This window comes from Portunus trituberculatus, chromosome 46 (assembly GCF_017591435.1).
Source record: "Portunus trituberculatus isolate SZX2019 chromosome 46, ASM1759143v1, whole genome shotgun sequence".
NCBI classification, from domain to species: Eukaryota; Metazoa; Arthropoda; class Malacostraca; order Decapoda; family Portunidae; genus Portunus; species Portunus trituberculatus.
Genome location: NC_059300.1, coordinates 21,236,554 through 21,257,659, shown reverse-complemented (window position 1 = coordinate 21,257,659; position 21,106 = coordinate 21,236,554). Strand labels below are relative to the sequence as shown.

Genomic DNA, 21,106 nt, shown 5'->3' with positions numbered 1-21,106 from the left:
CGCGTGTTCCATTTTATGTCCACGTTGCTCAGTTAGTCGTGTCTGTCTCCCCGGTGGCCGCACGAGGGTCTTCTTGACTCGCCATAGCTGTGTTCTCTTTCTTTCCGCCGCGACCATCCATTAAGGAAGGAGATAAAAGGTGTGTGGGAATGTGAGGCTTCATCGATGCCTCCTCCAGGGACGACCTACATATATGCGATCTCTGAAGCCAGCAAAACCTTGACTGGCTGACGCTGATACCACCTCAGGTTAAAAGGGTAAGCGAAACAAAAATCACAACATGGTATAAAACACACATGTCAGAGAGGAGGGCAAAGAAACACGTGACGAGGAAACACTTGTGTCTTTCCTGCGCCTCACCAACGCCCCGATGACCACATCGTGACACACGGCGGGTCTCAAAGACCACGCCACTTGTTAACTTCTCGTGCAGCGGTGCGGCGGTGGCGACAGTAGGTCAAAGGGAAGCAGCAAACATTGCTGAAGGTGGCGTGCAGACCGGGGAAGCGAGGGCCATGGTGTCGTGGTGCTACAGGTGCAGGTGTTCGTGTTGTCTAGCGCCGAGCTGCTGCCCACTTGTGTCCACTACGGCCACTCTTTTCTTTTCTTTTCTTTACGGACACATGAAATGCTCGTGGGCAGCGATGGTGTTGGTCGTGCGTGTCACAAGCGCGACATTCACAACATGGAAATTATTCACCGCGTCCCGAAAAGTAACATTCCTGTGCCCGCACCCTAGATCAGTCGCGGAGGTTCACTCTCTCTTTTCATTTCACCTTTACCTGGCGGGATTTTAAGTCGTACGAATATTTTCCGAGGTAAGTCTCCGAGGGACATGCAAGTCTGGCCCTCCAGCCGTGCAGTGGCGCGGGGTGTGCCTGTCGGTGCCAAGCAACACGTCCCAGCGGGCTCTTCCCTTCCCGCGCATTCGTGCCTCAGGGACAACCTTCCCGCCAGCACGGCATCAGCAAGTACCTGTCCGACACGTTCGCAAAGCAGCGTCTACAAAGCGTTCACTCTCTGGATCAGGAGATGAACATTTTCTCTCACCACATAAGAAACTGACAAGATTTATGACAGAGTAGAGCATCTCTTCCTTCCCTGCCGCTCCAAAAGTACAAAAGTCAGTCAGCTAGATGTCCAAGAAATCTTTTTGTGTGGCCATGTCCCTGGAGGTGCAGAGGCGTTGATGTTCACCACACTCTCCAGGAGCAGGCTATTCTCCCGGAAAACGGCGTTAGCAAAAAACGCTTTCTTCTGTGTGACTTTCAACTTAATTTCTACTAACAGCAAGGTGCTTGATGGAAGTCTTTGGCAGAAATTTTTTGGCCCCTGTCAAGGCAAACATCTCATTGAGAATGCTAATTAGCACTTAAATGAAAATTCCTCCCCTCAAAGTTGCCGTCTTGTGTAATTAGATTGGTTGTGAGCAAGTCTTTAATGCAAGACACGCCACGCCTTTGTTTTATCCTCTTACATTATTTCTTACAGAGGATGAATCTACTGTTATGGGGAGCCTCCTACGCCGCGGCGTCAAGACGGCGGCGGCCACTGGCGTGATGCTGAGGAATGTGAGGAAGGACGGGCGGCAATAAATCCTGCCGCCGCCATGGTCACTATCATGTCCTGGAAGAAATAAAAATAATACAAATAGTCCAACAAAACACCGCCACACGTGAACAAACAGCAATAATGCATCATCGCCTGGAAGGTCCGAACCCCAAACACAGAATAGAAATCGTATCTGTATTTGCCGTCCTCCTACTCGGTCATTTATTTATATTTTACCCTTTCCGAACACGACCGTCAGTCAAAACGCTGAGGATAAAGAGCTGCCGGCGAACGAGGACATTTATCTTGCTGCTACGAGTCCTGCCAGGCGTGCCGCCGAGGGCTGGGCGGAGCAGGGAAGGGACGGGAGGAAGGAGATTGGGATGGGGGGAGTGGAGAAGAGAGAAGAGAGAAAAGGAAGGGAGCGAGGCTGATGGCATAGGTGGAGTAGAGAACAGGAAGGAGAACGGATGGAATGAAGGATGGAGAGGGACTTCAAACAAAGCAACAAGAGAACAAGAAGGTGGCAAAAAGGGGTGGCGGGGTGGAGTAAGGTAAAGACTGGGACGTAGATGAAAACGAGGAGGGAGAACGGATGCATGGCCACGAAGAGCAGAAGATGGTAAGAGTGACTGTGGAAGCTGGGGCTGGAGTTCTGTGAAGAAAGAAGGGATGACGATAGATGGTGTGAATGGAGATCGAAAAGCCAAAGTGGAACAGCTCTATGTATACGTGTAAGAGGAAACTAACGGGGAAAGTCGCATCCTTAACTCCTGGAATACACTCAGCGGCTGTTTTTGTGTTTTTTCCAGAATTCCAGTGTTCTCCAGCGGATCACGAGAGGAAGTGAATGCTCGCAAGATATTAAATGTACTCGTTATTGAAGACTGCATAAGTAACAGCCACGAGGTTCATTCGCTGTGCTTCCTAGTCTGAATCCCGTAAAGCACTGACTGGCCGACTGTTTGGCTAACACACACACACACACACACACACACACACACACACACACACACACACACACACACGACCGGTAGCTCAGTGGTTAGAGCGCTGGCTTCACAAGCCAGAGGACCGGGGTTCGATTCCCCGACCGGGTGGAAGATATTTGGGTGTGTCTCCTTTCACGTGTAGCCCCTGTTCACCTAGCAGTGAGTAGGTACGGGATGTAAATCGAGGAGTTGTGACCTTGTTGTCCCGGTGTGTGGTGTGTGCCTGGTCTCAGGCCTATCCGAAGATCGGAAATAATGAGCTCTGAGCACGTTCCGTAGGGTAACGTCTGGCTGTCTCGTCAGTGACTGCAGCAGATCAGTGAAATACACACACACACACACACACACACACACACACACACACACACACAGCAGCGCAGATCAGATGTGATGTATGTTGTGGTGGTGCCTTTGCAGAGCACCGACAGTCGTTATTTCTTTTTTATGGGGTTGGTTTTCGCTGCGGCGGTAGGTTTGTTCCTTCATGATTTTCCTGATGTTTTCTTCTTCACTTTTTTTTTTAACCAACATCGTACACACATTGTATACTTGAAATGAATAATTCTTCTGAGGGACAGACAGACAAATGATCGGCCTGAAGGAGAAAAGCAAGCGCTCTCACACACGCACTCACGCACGCACGCACGCACGCACGCACACACACACACACACACACACACACACACACACACACACACACACACACACGAGCGCGCGGAGAAACGAAAATAGACAGCGAATAGACAACCACACGAGGGGCTTCCGGTGGAGGTTGAGGGTGGCAGGGGACAAGCGCACTGCCATGAACTTGGAACATGACCCGCGGGAAGAAGAAGCGCTAAGCTACATCACAATGACAATGCTGAGGGGAACTTTTGGCATGAAGCTCATCTACACCTAGTTAAGCTTCCTTTGGGATCCACAGCAGACACTGAGCAAATTACGCAACACAGGTTGCCACACTCCCTCTCCTCCAGCTTTCCCCAGGTGACCATATATCATCCAGCTTGTGAGGATGGGTTAACAAGTGAACAAGCCACGCACACTCTCACATATATCCCAGTCTTGTATTCCCACCCGTGCAGGCGTTAGAGAGAGGGAAAAAAATGCTGATGTTGTCTCATGGAAACTTGCTTTTCACTGCAAACCGCGTCTCGCCGTCTTCCAGGACAAGATACACGCCGTATAATTTTGCTTAAACGTCATCAAGTTACGGCGCTGTTTCCCGGCTACGAAGCGAAATTTCCGGTTCATTGCTCAAGCACCAACTCATCAAACGAGTTGCCAACAATAGGGAAGACGAGACAAGTTGTAATTGGGGAAGAGTTTGTTAAGGGACGCTATAAAATTCAATATTAATAACAAAACAGCAAGAGGATTCGCGTTTCTAAGTGAAGGGTGCATTTCTATGGTGGAACATAACATAACATAACATACCTAGTGCAACGCTTCACTGTGGTTGTGACTCACTAAGACAGTGCTACAAAGGCGAGCCAGGACACAGAAATGTTACCAGGGGCGCCGAAGTTGAGATGAGAACAGTTGTCTCCGTGTGTGTACGATGAAGTGCGGCACAGTAGTGAGAAGCGCGTGATGCAGTGCATTGTAGCCATGGTGATTCAGTAGTCGTCCGGTGCCCCTGTGCCCATGAAAGGTCTGTTGATATTCCTTGAAAGCGTCAGCATACATCTAAACACGCACATTTATGGTGCTGCCACGCATTCCTTTGTTCTTTATATCAGACGGTGTTTCACTGTGCACTCTAAATGAGTTACTCACTACATCGGTGTATTCTTTTTAAGAGAAACCTTATTCATGCTTTGCTTAAAACACTATTAGGTTTTTTGCAATGCAAGTATTCCGGCAGTTGTTTAAAATCCTGGTTGCCTATTTTTGTTTATTACTTTATGACTCGAAAATATTTTCAGTTTACAGAGAGGTTTGCATTTTGCATCATTGTAAAGAATTAGGCATTTTGCGTTCAACCGCCACTAACGAGGATAGTTCTATAGTTTATACAGCTGGATGTTCCTGACTTGTGATGGTATCTACGTAGATTAGAACAAAGAAAAAAAAACAAGACAAACATTCACCACAATCAATTGATTTACCTATAATCATTTATATTCAGTAAATTAGGCAAAAGGATAATGAAAGAAACTCTAAAGGTTATACAACGCGCCATGATCAATTTCCTCCAGTCTTCGTGTTTGCTGTCCTGAATAATAAATCGGTAATACATCATTCTTCAGTCTGCCCTTTGAAATATTCCAACGCTTTCTTTGGGATTAATCCAATGAGGTAAGTGACCATTCATTGCGTAACAGAATATCACAGTGTAAGAAGCAGTGAATCATATCCTCAGCAGTGAGGCAAGAACGATTGTACTGCTTTAAAAAGAAAAAAATTGTCTGTCTTACACGTGTCTACTATGTCTGGAGCTTAATGAATAGGTCTTCTTCCCTACAATAATACATGTCATCATCTTTTTCTTCTTCTTTTCTTTCACTTCCATACTGACCGGCTACACACACGCTAGGTATTATAGCCGCAACACGTGTGTACAGTGTCTGCCTTTCGTCACAGTAACACTCCTCTACCAACTGACACAACTCTTGCTCAAATTTGCGGCTAAACGTTAAGAGCGGCAAATGTGCGAGATGTTAATGATAAATTATTTCCATCCTTAAAAGGATGATTATTTCAAATGCAAAAAATTAATTTTGAATCCTCCTCACCTCTTAGGCTTACAGATATATGGTGACACCCGCGCATATTGGGGGAAGCGGTGGCGTTGTGGATAAATCTGGGAGTGTGGAATCGGGCAGACGTCCACACGTATGTTCAAATCCCACCACATACCGCCTTGATACTTTGCCATTTTGTCGAGTGGTTTAAAGTTACCTACATGTCACCATGATACACAGGTTCTAGATGGTTACACCAAAGATGCGCTTGGGTGGTGATATGGGTACCACCATAAATAAAATTGCCTGCGCCACTGATGGATGGAAGCTGAACAGCGCTTCCCATACTTACTCTTCAAGTATACCTACAGGCGCTATAGGCCATGGTATAATAAATAAGTAAATAAATGATAAATATTGTATGCTTACAGTGCCCCATGCAGACTACTCCGCCAGCCGCTCCCAAGGTGCTCGCTGCCTGAGCGCCAACACAATATCGCAATAAATTGATTTGTAATAAATCTCTGATGAATTACGACTCACAAAGGTCACCTATTGTTGCGATAAAACTATATAGATAGATGCCAAATATTACATGTTTGTTGAATGACGTACATGATTGTTCCTTTACGAAAAGAAAGGAAAATGGTTGAAATTTCCTTCTTTGTGTGAGTCCTGAGCTAGAATGCACTCATTCATTGTTATATTGAGAAGAACATCTTTTTCAAGCACCCGCGGATAAATACAACAAAATTATTGAGAAGTCTTCGAGTTAATCATACATTATTAAGTACACCTAACCAATGTTCACTGTTAAATAATCTTTTGAGAACTGTGTGGATCCTGAGGTGGCAACACTGTGCTTTCCAGCAACCTGGAATCACTGACAGGAAACTTTCATGTTGCTCACTGACAAGAAACTTTCACGTGCTGCCGATGTATCGTTTCGAACAAAGAACTGCTTAAGTTTCTAAGTAATTCGTTTGATTCAACTCTTTGCTAAGTGAATCAGGAACAGTTTCAACACAACCTCTTTTGTATGCAGAAGAAAACACAAACACACACACACACACACACACACACACACACACACACACACACACACACACACACACACACACACACACACACACACAGATAGATAGATAGATAGTTTATTGACCACAGCTTACAGGGTTTTATCGTACATAGATAAAATATCTTACAAATATAAATTTTTTTTTTACAATATTTTCGATCTAATAGCTATAGTCCACATAATAGTAATAACAATGAAAAAATATCACAATACAGATAAGAAATATAGACAAGGTATTTTGATAAACAAAAAAGCGAATTGGCCTACGACATTAATAATACACAGTCAAAATATCATGCATTAATTTACACGATTTATCAATGGTTAAAGTTTTATCAAAAAGCTCTTCCATTTTTCTGATATTATATTGGGCTCTCAAAGCTGTTATTAAAGGACACGCCTCGACCACACACACACGATATAATAAGCAACTTTCTGCCGCCAGCAGTTCCCTCTCCGTGGGTGGCAGGTTAAGTTTCTCTCGAGGCATCGCCATGTCGCTGATGTCTGAAGAGATTTTTCCTTCCTGCATTCGAGTTATTATTCTATCCTCAATATTTTATCCTCTCAGGGTGAAGACAAGATACGTTCGCTGGCCCAGCCTGAACCCTATGTTTATCGCGAGAAGGTACCAAGGTTGCTGTGCGTCCCGGCCCTAATAGGCGCCTCACTTCTCTGGAGAAGTTGTCAAGAGACACCGCAACCCCTGGCACGCTCTTGTTGACAGACTAACAAGCACTCAGGGATTCCTCCAATCCTACCTATCTAATTTCCCCGCTTTCACTTGTATTCATCTCAGTTGGTAAGCACATTCATGTCGAATAAATATTTCTTTTTTATTTCATGAGATTGTTCGTGTTTCATTTCGAGTGAAAACACAACTTCAGTTAAACCGCTGAAAAAAAGAAGGAAACACTAAGCATCAGGGTGTGCTGGCGCGGTGCACAGTGTAGTGTGCAGTGGAGATAGACACTACACACGCCTCATCCCACTGATGATGCCCATTATATTGTTTACTTGAATGCACAACCCATCACGGTGACCATTTATTGGTATGACTAGCGTGTGTGCACTGAAGCTCTGTGAAAAGCAGCAGCAGCAAATTTATCAAATTCAAATTGAAAGGTGCTAAGAAAATACCTCTACCAGACAATAATGTACTTAAAACATCCACACCTGTCATCCTCTTTACACTAAAGGAAGAATAATAACATTGGAGAAATATAAGACAACGTGCAAAGAAATGAGTGTTAAAACATCGTAACCATGAATGAAGCGGCGTCACGTGCCTGACTCGCCCATCCTTCCTTGAAACCACGACCACATGACATTTCCTCCTCCACCTCCTCCTTTTCCTCTTGCTTTATTCCACGAGGCAACAGAGATGAAGTGAATTTTATTGCTAGCCATGCCATATCTTTTTGTACTACTTATTAAAAATCTGGTGATATATATATATATATATATATATATATATATATATATATATATATATATATATATATATATATATATATATATATATATATATATATATATATATATATATATATATATATATATATATATATATATATATATATATATATATATATATATATATATATATATATATATATATATATATATATATATATATATATATATATATATATATATATATATATATATATATATATATATATATATATATATATATATATATATATATATATATACAGAATCATGATACTTGAATTACGAAATGGCAATTCGTTATCCAGACAAGCATCTGACAAGGCACTTCCTCATAAATCACTCGGCATTAACTCGCACAAGAGCACAATTTTCCAGCTCAAGGCTCCGACACAGAATTAGTTGTAAGCCCAAAACGCACCAATATGCGATTTTCATGCATTTTAGGGCCCACTCAAAAGACACAACATCACCCTGCATTTAGATTTATTTCCTACTGAATTTCTTCTTTTTCTTATTATTCTCTTTCCTGGGTTAGCTCTTACTCCCACCCCCCCAACTACACAGAGCGAATTATTCTTCCTCTTTCCAGACCATCCACTCTCCACCTACACCACCACATATTGCAAAACATTCAACTCCTGGCCTACCTAAAGAGTCGGCGAGCACTGTCAACAACTCAGTCAGACTTGGTACACAAGTAGAGTGATCCAGGGCATCGTATTTGTTGTTTTTCCTACTCTACGACCTTGATGAGGACACCGAATCGGGGAAGATGTCTGGAGTCTCATCTACTCCACCTCCTATTCCTCCTCCTGCTTCTCTACCTCATCCAGATTCTCCTCTTCCTTCTCCCCTCTTCCTCTTCATCCCGAGGGGCGGCGGTCGCACTCAGAATTCGTCCTAATTATCACAGATCCTTATTCCCAGGTGAGCGCCGCATAAACAAACTCGTTGTCACTCGAGAAGATTGTGTTGGACCTCTCTAGCTGGCGCGTCCTTGTTCCCTCCCCTCCTTCCAAGTCCTTCCTTCCTTCCTTCTACTCTCTCTCTCTCTCTCTCTCTCTCTCTCTCTCTCTCTCTCTCTCTCTCTCTCTGTGTGTGTGTGTGTGTGTACTCATTATGATGGAACAACACTCGATGCTAAGAAGTAGAGGGACGAAAATAGGTGAATGTATAGTCGCCTCACTAAAAGCAAGTAAAAGGAAAAATAATGTAATAAGCGAGGCAAGAGGAGCATGTATAATCTTAAGGTGCAGTACGAGTTTGGCTGGAGGACAGGCAGGAAGAGGGAAGGGGAGAGGAAGGAAGAGGAGTAAGAGGATGGGATAAGGAAGGGAGAGGAGGGAGGGAAGGAGGAGCTAAAGCGGAGGGAGATGCAGGGGTTTCTTGCGCTTTGCTGGTCATAGGAATTTCATTGCGAATACTTTTTGTTTAATTTTGCTCCAATCTTAGCCATTTGGGACACTAAGCCATTCATTACTAAACGCTAAAAACCCAGAGTGCGTTTCTTCTCCCAAGCTGGAAGTCCGACTTTATCTTTTATGCAAATATTATACTTTCATTCATCAAAAGTTTCCAATTTCATATTATATTTATTCGTACAATTCTGGCAGCGATAAAGAAGATCAGATACCAAGAGTCGTTTTCATTTCACGTAATAAAAATTATCACAGTGTATGAATGCATACCTGTGACACACACACACACACACACACACACACACACACACACACACACACACACACACCGCGTAGTGTAGTGGTTAGCACGCTCGACTCACAATCGAAAGGCCCGGGTTCGAGTCCCGGTAAGCGGCGAGGAAAATGGGCAAGCCTCTTAATGTGTGGCCCCTGTTCACCTAGCAGTAAATAGGTACGGGATGTAACTCGAGGGGTTGTGGCCTCGCTTACCCGGTGTGTGTTGATGTGGTCTCAGTCCTACCCGAAGATCGGTCTATGAACTCTGAGCTCGCTCCGTAATGGGAAAGACTGGCTGAGTGACCAGCAGACGACCGAGGTGAATTACACACACACACACACATACATTCCTTACTCTCTACACTCATGAGGATCTGGACAAGGTACCTGCCAACACCTTGTGGGAGCCGTTGGATGCAATACGCCTCTCCTTTTCTCCTCGCCCTTGAGCTTCCCTCTCAGCGCTAGCCTTCGCACCCTGGAATCATTCTCCATCTCCCTTCCCTGCCCATCCTCTTCCGTCAGCCTGGCCGTCCGTCTCAGCCTGTAGCACCGACGAACACTATTCTTCTTGAGGTGGAGCTGCCGGAGGTAATTACAACTTTCCCACTGGCCTGATACACAACTTCTCTTTATTTTCCCCTCTTTCCTTTTTCGTATGTGTTCGAGGGAAGGTGTTATTTTGTGTGTGTGTGTGTGTGTGTGTGTGTGTGTGTGTGTGTGTGTGTGTGTGTGTGTGTGTGTGTGTGTGTGTGTGTGTGTGTGTGTGTGTGTGTGCCTGTTACGCGCACATCCGGTCTCCTTGTCAAGAGAAACTGCGACCCAGATTGATTAACGATAAACGCCGAGCACCTCACTTCATCAAGAACACACTCGCCCGTCTCAGACACCTCCCCCGCGCCTGTCCACCTGTCCTCTCGCGTCCTCCTCTACCAGCCCACTTGCAAATAATTCCCGGGGTCGTCCTGCCGTGCCCGTGAAAACCATGGCACATTCTCAGCTGCTGTGTGGAGGCCTGTCCTGATCCCGAGCACCGTCTGTCCAATCTTGGTGATCACTTGGGTTTTGAGTTTCAGTACTGAGGTTAATTTCATATTAATTTCTAAGGTTTTCTAAGGATCAGCAATAACGTTCAAGGTACTTCATGCTCCTCTTGACAGTATATTGCTGGTGGTTCCTTCCATAAAACTTTTCCCTTAGATACAGGAAATTGATTAAATCTATCCCCCAAATGAGAAGAAATCCGTATTTCAGGTTGAGCAAGAAGATTCGACATCATGATTTCCCGCAATCCCTCCAGAGGACAGACATGATCTTAGCGCACAAATCAAGTGGTAACAATGTGCAGTTTCTAATGTAGAGAAAAGATGTGTTTAGCGATGCATTTGGTGTCAAAGAAATTCTCAGCTCAGAAGAAAGTCAACACGGATTACAATTTCTACAAAAAGGAAACACTAAGGCGGAGTGCCGCTTCCCAGCGGAGACGTCTCTACCTTCCCTCCCGACGCCCAAGCAACCACGGAACGCGCCAGCCTGGAGGAGAAACCAATACATAATCAAACGACTGAATAAAGGATTCCAGACATGAGGACATGGTGGAGGGGACATCTCTGAGGCGCAAGAAGAACGAGGAGGAGGGACGTGAAGAGAGGAGGAGAGGGAAGGGAATAGAGAAGAAAGTGCAGCATGGAGAAAGGCAAGGAGGGGTCACAGCTGTGGCAAGGAGCAGGGGAGCAGCGGGGAAGGTGGGCTGGGGCTGGAGTGGTGTATCTCGCCCAACACTTTCATCCCCCTTAAAAAGTGAAAGCAGTGGATATGGACGTCTTCCTGAGAGGCGGTGGCAAGGCGAAGTCCTAAACCTTTGGAGAGTGGAGTGCACTGAGGATGCATCTACATAAGGCTGCTTTGGCTTTGTGTGTGTGTGTGTGTGTGTGTGTGTGTGTGTGTGTGTGTGTGTGTGTGTGTGTGTGTGTGTGTGTGTGTGTGTGTGTGTGTGTGTGTGTGTGTGTGTGTGTGTGTGTATCAAAACCTCCCTTTGCTCTTTCCCTGCCCCACGCTGATCCTCCCTTTCCTAAACAAAAAGTCTCCTTCTCTCGTAACAAACAACCAGGTTTTTCCTCCTGCCACTCTGCCGCCGCACGATTCCCTTTCTGTCCCTTTCTACCTACACGATGACTTTCCCTCGTCGTGCGATTCTTCCCACACTTCTTCTAATAACGTTGCCTCAATCCACCAAATCTCTCCTCTGACCGAAAAAACAGTAATGAATAAATAAAAAAAAAGGAATAATTTGAATAACACTAAAGGGAAATACTATCTTTGCCCATGCCTCACAACACACTCCTTGCCTCTCAAACACATCCTATCTGCCCCTAGACACACTTCGCAGGCCTCACAAAACACTTCCAAACACTTTCCCTTGCTAGAGAGTACGTAACATAGTCTTCCCTGCCTCTAAACTCGCGCTCTCCCTGTCACAAAGCTCCTTTCCTTCCTTTTCCTTCTCTCTGTATAGCTCCATTTCCCTCCTTCCTCCACTTACCCCTCCATTCCCTCCCCACCAGCCCCTTCCTTTCCTCGTCTACATCGGCAGCATTAAAAATTCATTCACGTCGAACTTTGCTGCGGTTTTGTTTTGTTTCGGATCTACCTCTGCTGGTCTGTGTGCGGGTGTCAGGTGGGGCGGGGGAGAAGGAGGTGGTGCGGTGGAGGGAACATGAGATCGGACATATATAGACAGGTGGAGATAAGGAGGGAACGAAAAAAAAGAAAGAAAGAAAGAAAGACTACCGTGCCGCAGGGAGGATGATGATGAATAAAATAATATTCCCGACATCAGTCTTGTGGTTCGGCGCAGCGGCAAATATGTCCAAGAGTCAAAAGGTCATCGATTTGGGTATAAAAAATTGATTTCCTGGCATGTGTGTGTGTGTGTGTGTGTGTGTGTGTGTGTGTGTGTGTGTGTGTGTGTGTGTGTGTGTGTGTGTGTGTGTGTGTGTGTGTGTGTGTGTGTGTGTGTGTGTGTGTGTGTGTGTGTGTGTGTGTGTGTGTGTGTGTGTGTGTGTGTCATTCTACCCCACCATCATTTCACCAATCACAGGTCGCGGTCTTTGTATCGGGTTTTTCCAATAGACATAAAACTGCTATTCCGTGGCCCTCAGTCCTCCCTTAAGCCTCCGTCAAGTCCCTCGCAGCGCTCCCCGCGAAATACATTGGTTCTGCGTGGACCGCGATTCAGGCGAGGCTGCGGAATAGACAGCGACATTGTGGCGGCGGTGACGAGATGGTGGCAAAGAATTAACAGCGTTGCAGAAGTCGAGCAACAACCCCCTTAAGTTTCATGTGACTGCAGAGAGTAATCACTTTTTTCTTCGTCCTCTCCCCTCTCATTAATTAACAGGTATAGAGTGTAAGGACAGGCTAAGGCAGAGGCGGCGAGGCCCTCCATCATTGCTACATAGAGAGGTGCACCCCAACGCCTCTGCAGTGCTCCCTTCCTTGTTCTTCATCTACTAAGGAGAAATGCGAATCCGACGAGGCACTGGAGGCCTGCAGTGACGAAGAGGGGACAGCCTCTATCTTGCCTTCTCGTTCCACTTGTCTATTCCCCTCTTTTTTCCCTCTTTTTCCCCACAAATATTTCCTTCTCAACAGTCCTCTACATTTTTTCTCTCTTTTGTCTTTCTCCCTCACCCTCCCTTCGCAGACCCAACACTTCCTCCTCCCCTGGGGTCTCCATTTCCTCTACCTCCCCTCAGATATCTTTCCTTCTTCGCCTGAGCTTTCTACTCAGTTCCTTCCCCTTGCCTTGACGTAACTCTCAGGAGACGCAGCGCCGCCTTGCCCTCACCCGCTGTCCCCGCATCAGCAGTAATCAACTCTGGGCAAGTTTCTGGTAACCTCGTAAGGAGGAAGAGAAAGAAAGGGAAAGTGAGGAGAGCAGCGGGTCTTGTGCGGTGCCTGAACACATTCATCGGGTCCTGCGCGGTGACCAAGATTGATGAGGCCGAGTTGAAAAATTTAAATACTGCAGGCTAATTCAAGGAAAGTAATTAAGTGGAGGAGAACTGGACTGCGGCAAGATGGATTCTGTAACAATGCATCTGAGGGAAAAGAAAGAAAACGCTCGAGTACAACAAACTTTGTCTCAAACAAGGAAACGAGGAAAAAGCCCATGTACTGAAACTGTTGTGCGTCGTGACGTTTTCACCAATCACTCCCCCCAAAAAATAATCCGTTTCATGAATATTTTTCTAAAGTGTATTTTGTCTCCTGACGTTGAAAAAAAAAAAAAAACAAGGACCTTAAAACTTTTGAGTCAGAATTTTTTTTTTCTATCATCCGACTTCCATATGTTACGGTGTGTCAAAGACTATTTCTAAAGTGATATTCTCAATTTATTGCTTTATGTCAACACACTTAAAACAGAACGAAGGCTTAGAAAAACGTGCACATATTTTTGTGGCAGAAAACAAGGCCGTTTATTGTTGGCAGAGTGCGGCGTGAGGCTCCCGTCCGCCCTCCACCCCGGCCAACGTAGAATGCCGTAAGTTGTATTTCCTCGTATTCTACATTCCTTGCTACGCCCCAAGCTTGCGGAGCTGGGGCGGAGCAGCACGGGGCGGGGCAGGTGCTGGAGGCAATGCAAGGTGTAGGTAGTGGAGGGTGGAGAGAGGCGGAGTATTGGGGCGACGGCATAGCGTGACAGGAAGCAACTGAGCCACAAGCAACAATATACGTGATTGACAAAAATTATTAGTTCTTAGAAGCAAATTATTAGTCTTTCCCTTACCTTAAATTAACACTGGACTTTCATTTTTTAAGGAGCAGCATTTTATGGTCCTTTGTGTTCTCCAGTTTTTCAGCCTTCGCCCTTCCCCCTTTCTCTCTCTCTCTCTCTCTCTCTCTCTCTCTCTCTCTCTCTCTCTCTCTCTCTCTCTCTCTCTCTTTCTCTCTCTCTCCAAATAAATAAAGAACGAAAGAAAGAAAGAAAGAAAGAAAGAAACAGAAAGAAAGAAAAAAGAAAGAACAGAAAAAAAGAGACGATAGAAATTGATTAGTGAATGAATTAATGAATAAACAAATAAATAAATAAATAAATAAATGCAAAATATCTGCAGGATTAGAACAGATGAATGTCACGATAGTTTGAACCTATTGAACCTTGGCGTCCCCGCAGCGGATGTCGCGATGACGCCCAATGATCGCCGCCAAGGCACTGACAGGCCCTCGACAATGCCTCTCCACGGGGAAACATATTGATCTGACGAAACGAGGCGAGAGACACCGCGCTCATTAACGGACACACTCAGCCTGACACGTGTCATAACGAGGAGCCTGTCGTGCCTGCCCCGCCCTGCCCTGCTCCATCCTGCCCTGCCCTGCCCTGCCCTACCCTGTCTCGCCCTGCTCCACCCTGCCTTGCCCTGCCCTACACTGCCCTGCCCTGCCCTGCCCTGCACTGATCCGCCCCGCCCCGCCCTGCCCTGCTCCGCCCTACCCTGTCATGACCAGCCCTGCCCTGCCATACCACGCCCTATCCTGCCCTGCCCTGCTCCACCCCGCCCTGCCCTACCCTGCTCGGCCCTGCTCCAACCCGCCTTGCCCGTAACTGCCCCGCCCTGCTCCGCCCCGACCTGCACGCCAAACCCCTCCCAGGCCAGCCCTCCATGCTGCCCTGTCCCAACCCCGGCCCGCCTCGCCCCACCACCTCTCAATACACAAGCCTCGTTAGTGAATGAGAGCGGAACAGCCGCGTGCCGTGAGCCTCGAGTGACTGCCCGGTGCCCTTCCTACATTCCTCGTTACAACTAAACATCAAAATCGTTTTCCACTCTCACGGCTTTTAACACGTCTGCTCTCCGATGCTTTGTCCTGTTGCTCCTCTGCGCGGCTCGACCCTGCTATCGCTATCTATATGACTTCCACTCAACGCCACCATATATTGGAAACCGGGGAAAAAAATACTTCATATCCCTGTCGTTTTTCCAATATGCACAGTCAGTCGCTCCGAGGCCAGTCGTGGACTTTTGCAACTCACGGAGACACCCAGGACGGTACAAAGAGACTCTCTTGGATAACTGGTGAGGATCTGTACTGTGATGGCGCTCCTGAGTTTATTTTCATCGTGACAGAATGCCACGAACCGTCGCCTCTCATCCCACGCATTCGTTGTCGCAGGCGTGTGTTACTCAACACGCAAAGGTACTACCGAGAGTCTTCACCTTGCCCTTTCTCGGTTTGATGCAGGAGGAGGACGTGTGGGTGTGGGGTGGGGATGGGGTTGAAGAGAGTGAGTGTAAATGGATAGGTTTGTGTGTGTGTGTGTGTGTGTGTGTGTGTGTGTGTGTGTGTGTGTGTGTGTGTGTGTGTGTGTGTGTGTGTGTGTGTGTGTGTGTGTGTGTGTGTATGTGGTAAGTATCATTATCTTCCTTTACTCCAAAACACAATCGTATATATTCATACATCTTCCCTTACCTCATCCTTTTGCCCTCACCGTCATCCTCACATCACCACTCCATCACAGCCTCACCCAGTTCTACACCCCTGCGCCGTCTCGCTCCACTCATCACAGTTTCCTTCCCCGCCCGCCTTTCCGCCTCGAAGCCTTAGTATCGAAAACCATTCCTGCCCCGTAACCAACTCATCGGCACCAAAGGAAACATTTCTCCGTAACAAAGCTGTCCTGAAGTTCACCCCTGAATTCACAAACCTTCACCCCCCACCCATCTCTCTCTCTCTCTCTCTCTCTCTCTCTCTCTCTCTCTCTCTCTCTCTCTCTCTCTACGCAGCGCCTCGAGTCTTAACAAAATAAACAAACCCTAAGAAAGAAATTCTATCATTACATTCAAGAAAATAGATCGCCTGTGTACGTGTTCATGTGTGTGTGTGTGTGTGTGTGTGTGTGTGTGTGTGTGTGTGTGTGTGTGTGTGTGTGTGTGTGTCATTGGTTCTCAGAATGGTCCATACAAGTGCTGCGCCAAGGAAGGGTTTTGTACAAGCTCTACGTACAACAACAACTATAGTAAAAATCCTCGCATTGGTGACATCTTGTTCTTCACTCACGCAGCAACGAACGGTTATGTGATGAAGGACACGATGGGTTTTTTTAAATGTTGCTACTTGAAAATAGTAAATAAATAGTTAATATCGAAGAAAAATATATAACGAACAAACCACCAGGAAGTAAGCGGAATTAGGAAAGGAATAAATTTTTCTATATCATATCACGAAAGAATGTAGTATAAATAAACAATGCTGGAAATCAATGCAATCGCTAAAGTAAGAGTTTTAAAGACTTGTGCTCGGGAGTAGCTTCCGGGGTTTCCTAGAATGTCATAACACTCAACACAAATCAGGCGCCAGTGTCAACAATTTAGGGAATCTGCAGAGCCGCTAGCAGGAACCCAGTACCCGTGTCACCGTAAATAGTAGGAACCGATATCACCACTACAAATTATACACTAATGAAATCTCTACGAATAGAGTCCAAATAGTGTACCACTGGTATCACAACACCTCAGACTCTAACCAAGCAAGCACCAGCGACCAAGAAGAGGTGACCAGGATGTGAGGCGAGTGGTGCGTCAGGTGGCAATGATTCAAGGCTCGCGGTCCCAGCAGCGGCAACGTCACAGCCAGTAATCAGATGGCGGTATCATTGATAGGATGGTTAGCCGCCACCTGTCCTGGTCATGACACTGGTTCATTCAAGCAGGCGAGTCATGCGCGCTGGTCTGCTGAATCTGCTGGATCGGAACCCAAGGCAGAGATTGTACAAAGAGCAATAAATTGTATCGTGAAATGTACAATGCATGCCCCCGGAGCACGCAAGCCATCAAAGACCAACATGTAAGAGGTAGCAATAACCGAAAATCCTCTTTTGGGACTCCCTTGAGGCAACAATGAACGCTAATAGAATGTTGTGCTTTATGAGCGCCACGCCTTTAAATAACATGACCGTGCTGCAGCGCCATTAAAGGATATCGTCTCATCAGATCAGGAACAGAATGTTCTCCACAATGCTGCAGTCATTGATGAATTCCAAATATTTCAAGATTACATACAAGCTGATCACCGCCGAGTAAAGGTGGGATAAATTCTTAGCTTTACGAGGACACTTCATAAGAGGAGCTTAATATTTTCTTTGGCGAGAGAGGCGTCGTCCCCATGAGGTGCAGTAACAGTGTTCACAGGATCTGCAGCCAATGAAATATTTACTCATTCATAACTTATGCAGGAATGGGAAGAAAAGTAGGTATTGCCAGATACAATGAGATGGCATGAGGTGTTCGCTCACTGCTGATGCCGCGACGGACTGAAATAAAGGTGTGCGATGCGGTGCTTCATTACAACATTGCACAAACATCGACACGACCTTAGTCTTTGGTGAAAGCGACAATGCGATCATTTATGTAACTGACTCACAAAGAAAGTGCTTGGGGATTTTGATATGAGACAGAATCTCTCTCTCTCTCTCTCTCTCTCTCTCTCTCTCTCTCTTTCTAATGCCAATATCCTCATCGAACACAGTTTTTCTCCCTCCCAATCCCTCGTCTCACCAGTGCCAGCGGTGTCCCTTCTTCCCAATAAAAACGCCCTCCGCTAGTCCTTCACCCACGCCCCTTGTGCCTCTCCCATTCTTACTCTTCCCCTGTCTCACTACCTCTCCCACACGCTCCCTCCAGTAGTTCCTCACCCACGCCTCCCTGCGCCTCTCCCATTCTTCCTTAGTCGTTCTTCCCTCACCACTGACCACCTCCTCTCTCCCCTTTCTCCAATATCTCCTTTCCTTTCCCATAATTTTCATCATCATTTCTCTTATCGCTGCTCCCCTCCGTCATCACCCCCATTTCCCTTCTAATCGCCCCATGTCCTCTATGTCCACACACATATCTCCCCCACATTACGGTACCGTAGCCCTCCTATCACGCACTCCCCTTCCGTCCACCTTTTTAAGTCGTCCCATTTCCCACATCTCGTCCTTCTCTATCAAACATTGTCCCTTTTGCTCCGTACATCGCTATCCTCTCCCCTCCCCTTCATTAATACGTCACCCTACCTATTTCCTTCCTCCACCCCCTCCTTTCCCCTCCACGCGGCCGGACGGTATCGCGCTCAGCCATTACTGTTTCGTCGTCGCTGAGGCGTGACGCTCAGATTAATTACCATCCACAATGAAACTCTAAATTTAGACAGGAGCGCTGCAGAGATTAGCGGCAGCGGCCCGCCCAGCCCCCCGCCGGCAGCCCCTCGCGTTAACCAGAAGTAACGAGCGGGAAAAACAAATAAATTATCCTTTTTGAGTACTTGCTCAGCTGAAAACTAAAAAAGGAAAAAACACACACAAAAAAATTAAATGAATTACGTAGAACTGATTATTACCGTAAAAAAGTAACACTCTGTACGCGCGAGCAGGAGTACTTTTTACAGGGCCTGTGCTCGGCCACTCACTGCTGCTGCTGCTGTTGTTGCTGCTGCTGCTGTTGCTGCTGGTGACGGGAAGACAGCAATTGCCAGAGGGTGTGGTGTGTTAAACTGCCACCACTGCGTACTGAGATGTGCTGTGGGTGTGGTGGGGATGATGGGGATGTTGGAGGTAATGATGCTAAAGGACATAAAAGTCATGGTAGCGGTGTTTATGGTGCGAATGGTGATGTTGGTGTTGTGGTAATAGGGATAATGTAGACGAATTTCATGATGGTAATGGAGACGTAACTAGTGATGGTTTTGGTGGTGATGTTGAGAATGTTAGTGACGGTGATGGGGGTGGTAATGATATGAGTGGTAGTAATTTTGGTTAAGCATGTTTATAGTGGTGACGTTAACAATGGTAATAGTGGCAGTGGTAGTGGTGTTGATGATGATGTAAGTGTTCATGCTGCCGATTTTGGTTGTAGTAATGGTAAAGTTAGGAGTGTTGATGGTGGTGATGTCAACAATAATTGTGGTGGTGGTGGTGGTAGTGGGGGTGATGTGGCGCCAGGTTTCACTCACCCCGCATGAGGACGCCGACTGAGTGACTTTCCTGTATTGCAACAAAGGTGTAGCCAAACACGACACCTTCAAGTTATAAACGATAGTATCCAAGAGCCAGCAACGTAAATACTCGTACTGCTCCTCGTACCTCCATGTCAAGATATGTGTAAAACTCCAGCAAGAATTTACGGCAGCGGCGGTATGCAATATGAGCGCGTGAGTATTAAGAAGATTGCTGCAAATGTCTCAGCTCCTCCAGTGCAAGGATATGTCGTCTAAGAACTTGACTTATTGACACATTTAGACGTGTTCATGGTTATTCCCTGTAGTGACGGTGTTTGTTTGTCCCTATTCATCATTCCGGGTCTCTGCAAACACAGAAACGATGACGAGTGATGACTATACATGCCACCATCCACACAAAGACCGCGTTGCAGTGAGCAAAACATGTAATATCTGGCGGTTCTCATTTATAAATGTACTGAGAAGATTAAGTTCCTGTTAAAATATGTTTTGTTTTGTTTTCTAGTTCTTTCAACATGGCAAAGTATTGAATGTGTAAGAGTTGTTAGGATCAATGGAACTCGAGGATCTGTCAGCTGGGGTCTCTGGGCGAATGTGAGCCGCTGACGTAATCATTATAAATTAATTCAATTAAGTTTTAACAACAGGACGCGCTAGTACTTAGGAGGAGTAAAAGATCTCTTTTTTACTTCACGCGCTACTCACTTACTCACAGGAGAACAATGTGCTCGCTGATCGCCGAGGGGTGTGTGTGTGTGTGTGTGTGTGTGTGTGTGTGTGTGTGTGTGTGTGTGTGTGTGTGTTTCACTGTTTGATCTGCTGCAGTCTCTGACGAGACAGTCAGACGTTACCCTACGGAGTGAGCTCAGAGCTCATTATTTCCGATCTTCGGATAGGCCTGAGACCAGGCACACACCACACACCGGGACAACAAGGTCACAACTCCTCGATTTACATCCCGTACCTACTCACTGCTAGGTGAACAGGGGCTACACGTGAAAGGAGACACATCCAAATATCTCCACCCAGCCGGGGAATCGAACCCCGGTCATCTGGCTTGTGAAGCCAGCGCTCTAACCACTGAGCTACCGGGCGTGTGTGTGTGTGTGTGTGTGTGTGTGTGTGTGTGTGCGTGCGTGCGTGCGTGCGTGCGTGCGTGCGTGCGTGCGTGCGTGCGTGCGTGCGCTGCGTGTGCGTGCGTGCGTGCGTCCGTGTTTGCGTGCGTGTGTGTGTGTGTATTTGTAAGACAGGGTTACAGAACGTGGGAACAAGAGGACGACGATCCCTTTTAAAACAGTATGACAGATGGGTAACACATTAACCAAGGGCACACAAGCTGTAAGATTTTTTCTCTTTCAGAATGAGCAATAGAGATAAAAAAAAAAAAATCTATGAAGAAAGAGATCATACTATATACTTAAATACTATTATTACTAAATGAGAACTGAATCCCTACTTTTCTAATACAACGTTTGACACACGTGTTTCGGCCACCCCACATGTAGCTCCTTTATATCGCAACTGTAAATATGCAGAGAAGTTCATACTTTGAAAGGACTACTATTATTACGGACCATAAAAATAATTGCTTAGACTCTCATGGGGTGTTTTTATTGCTGACGATGCGAAATTTTCCTTGAA

General features: G+C 46.2%; 1 protein-coding gene across 3 annotated transcripts in view; it reads right to left on the bottom strand.

Moving 5' to 3' along the window:
- LOC123519922 overlaps nt 1-21,106 on the bottom strand; it is a 193,105-nt gene that overhangs the window by 153,979 nt on the left and 18,020 nt on the right. Inside the window, exon 2 of one of the 3 annotated variants that reach the window (XM_045281628.1) lies at nt 10,957-10,996. The exons of the other annotated variants lie outside the window; for them this stretch is intronic. The gene's annotated coding sequence lies outside the window, so the exon portion shown is untranslated. The remainder of the gene's footprint in view (nt 1-10,956; nt 10,997-21,106) is intronic. 3 annotated transcript variants of the gene reach the window in all.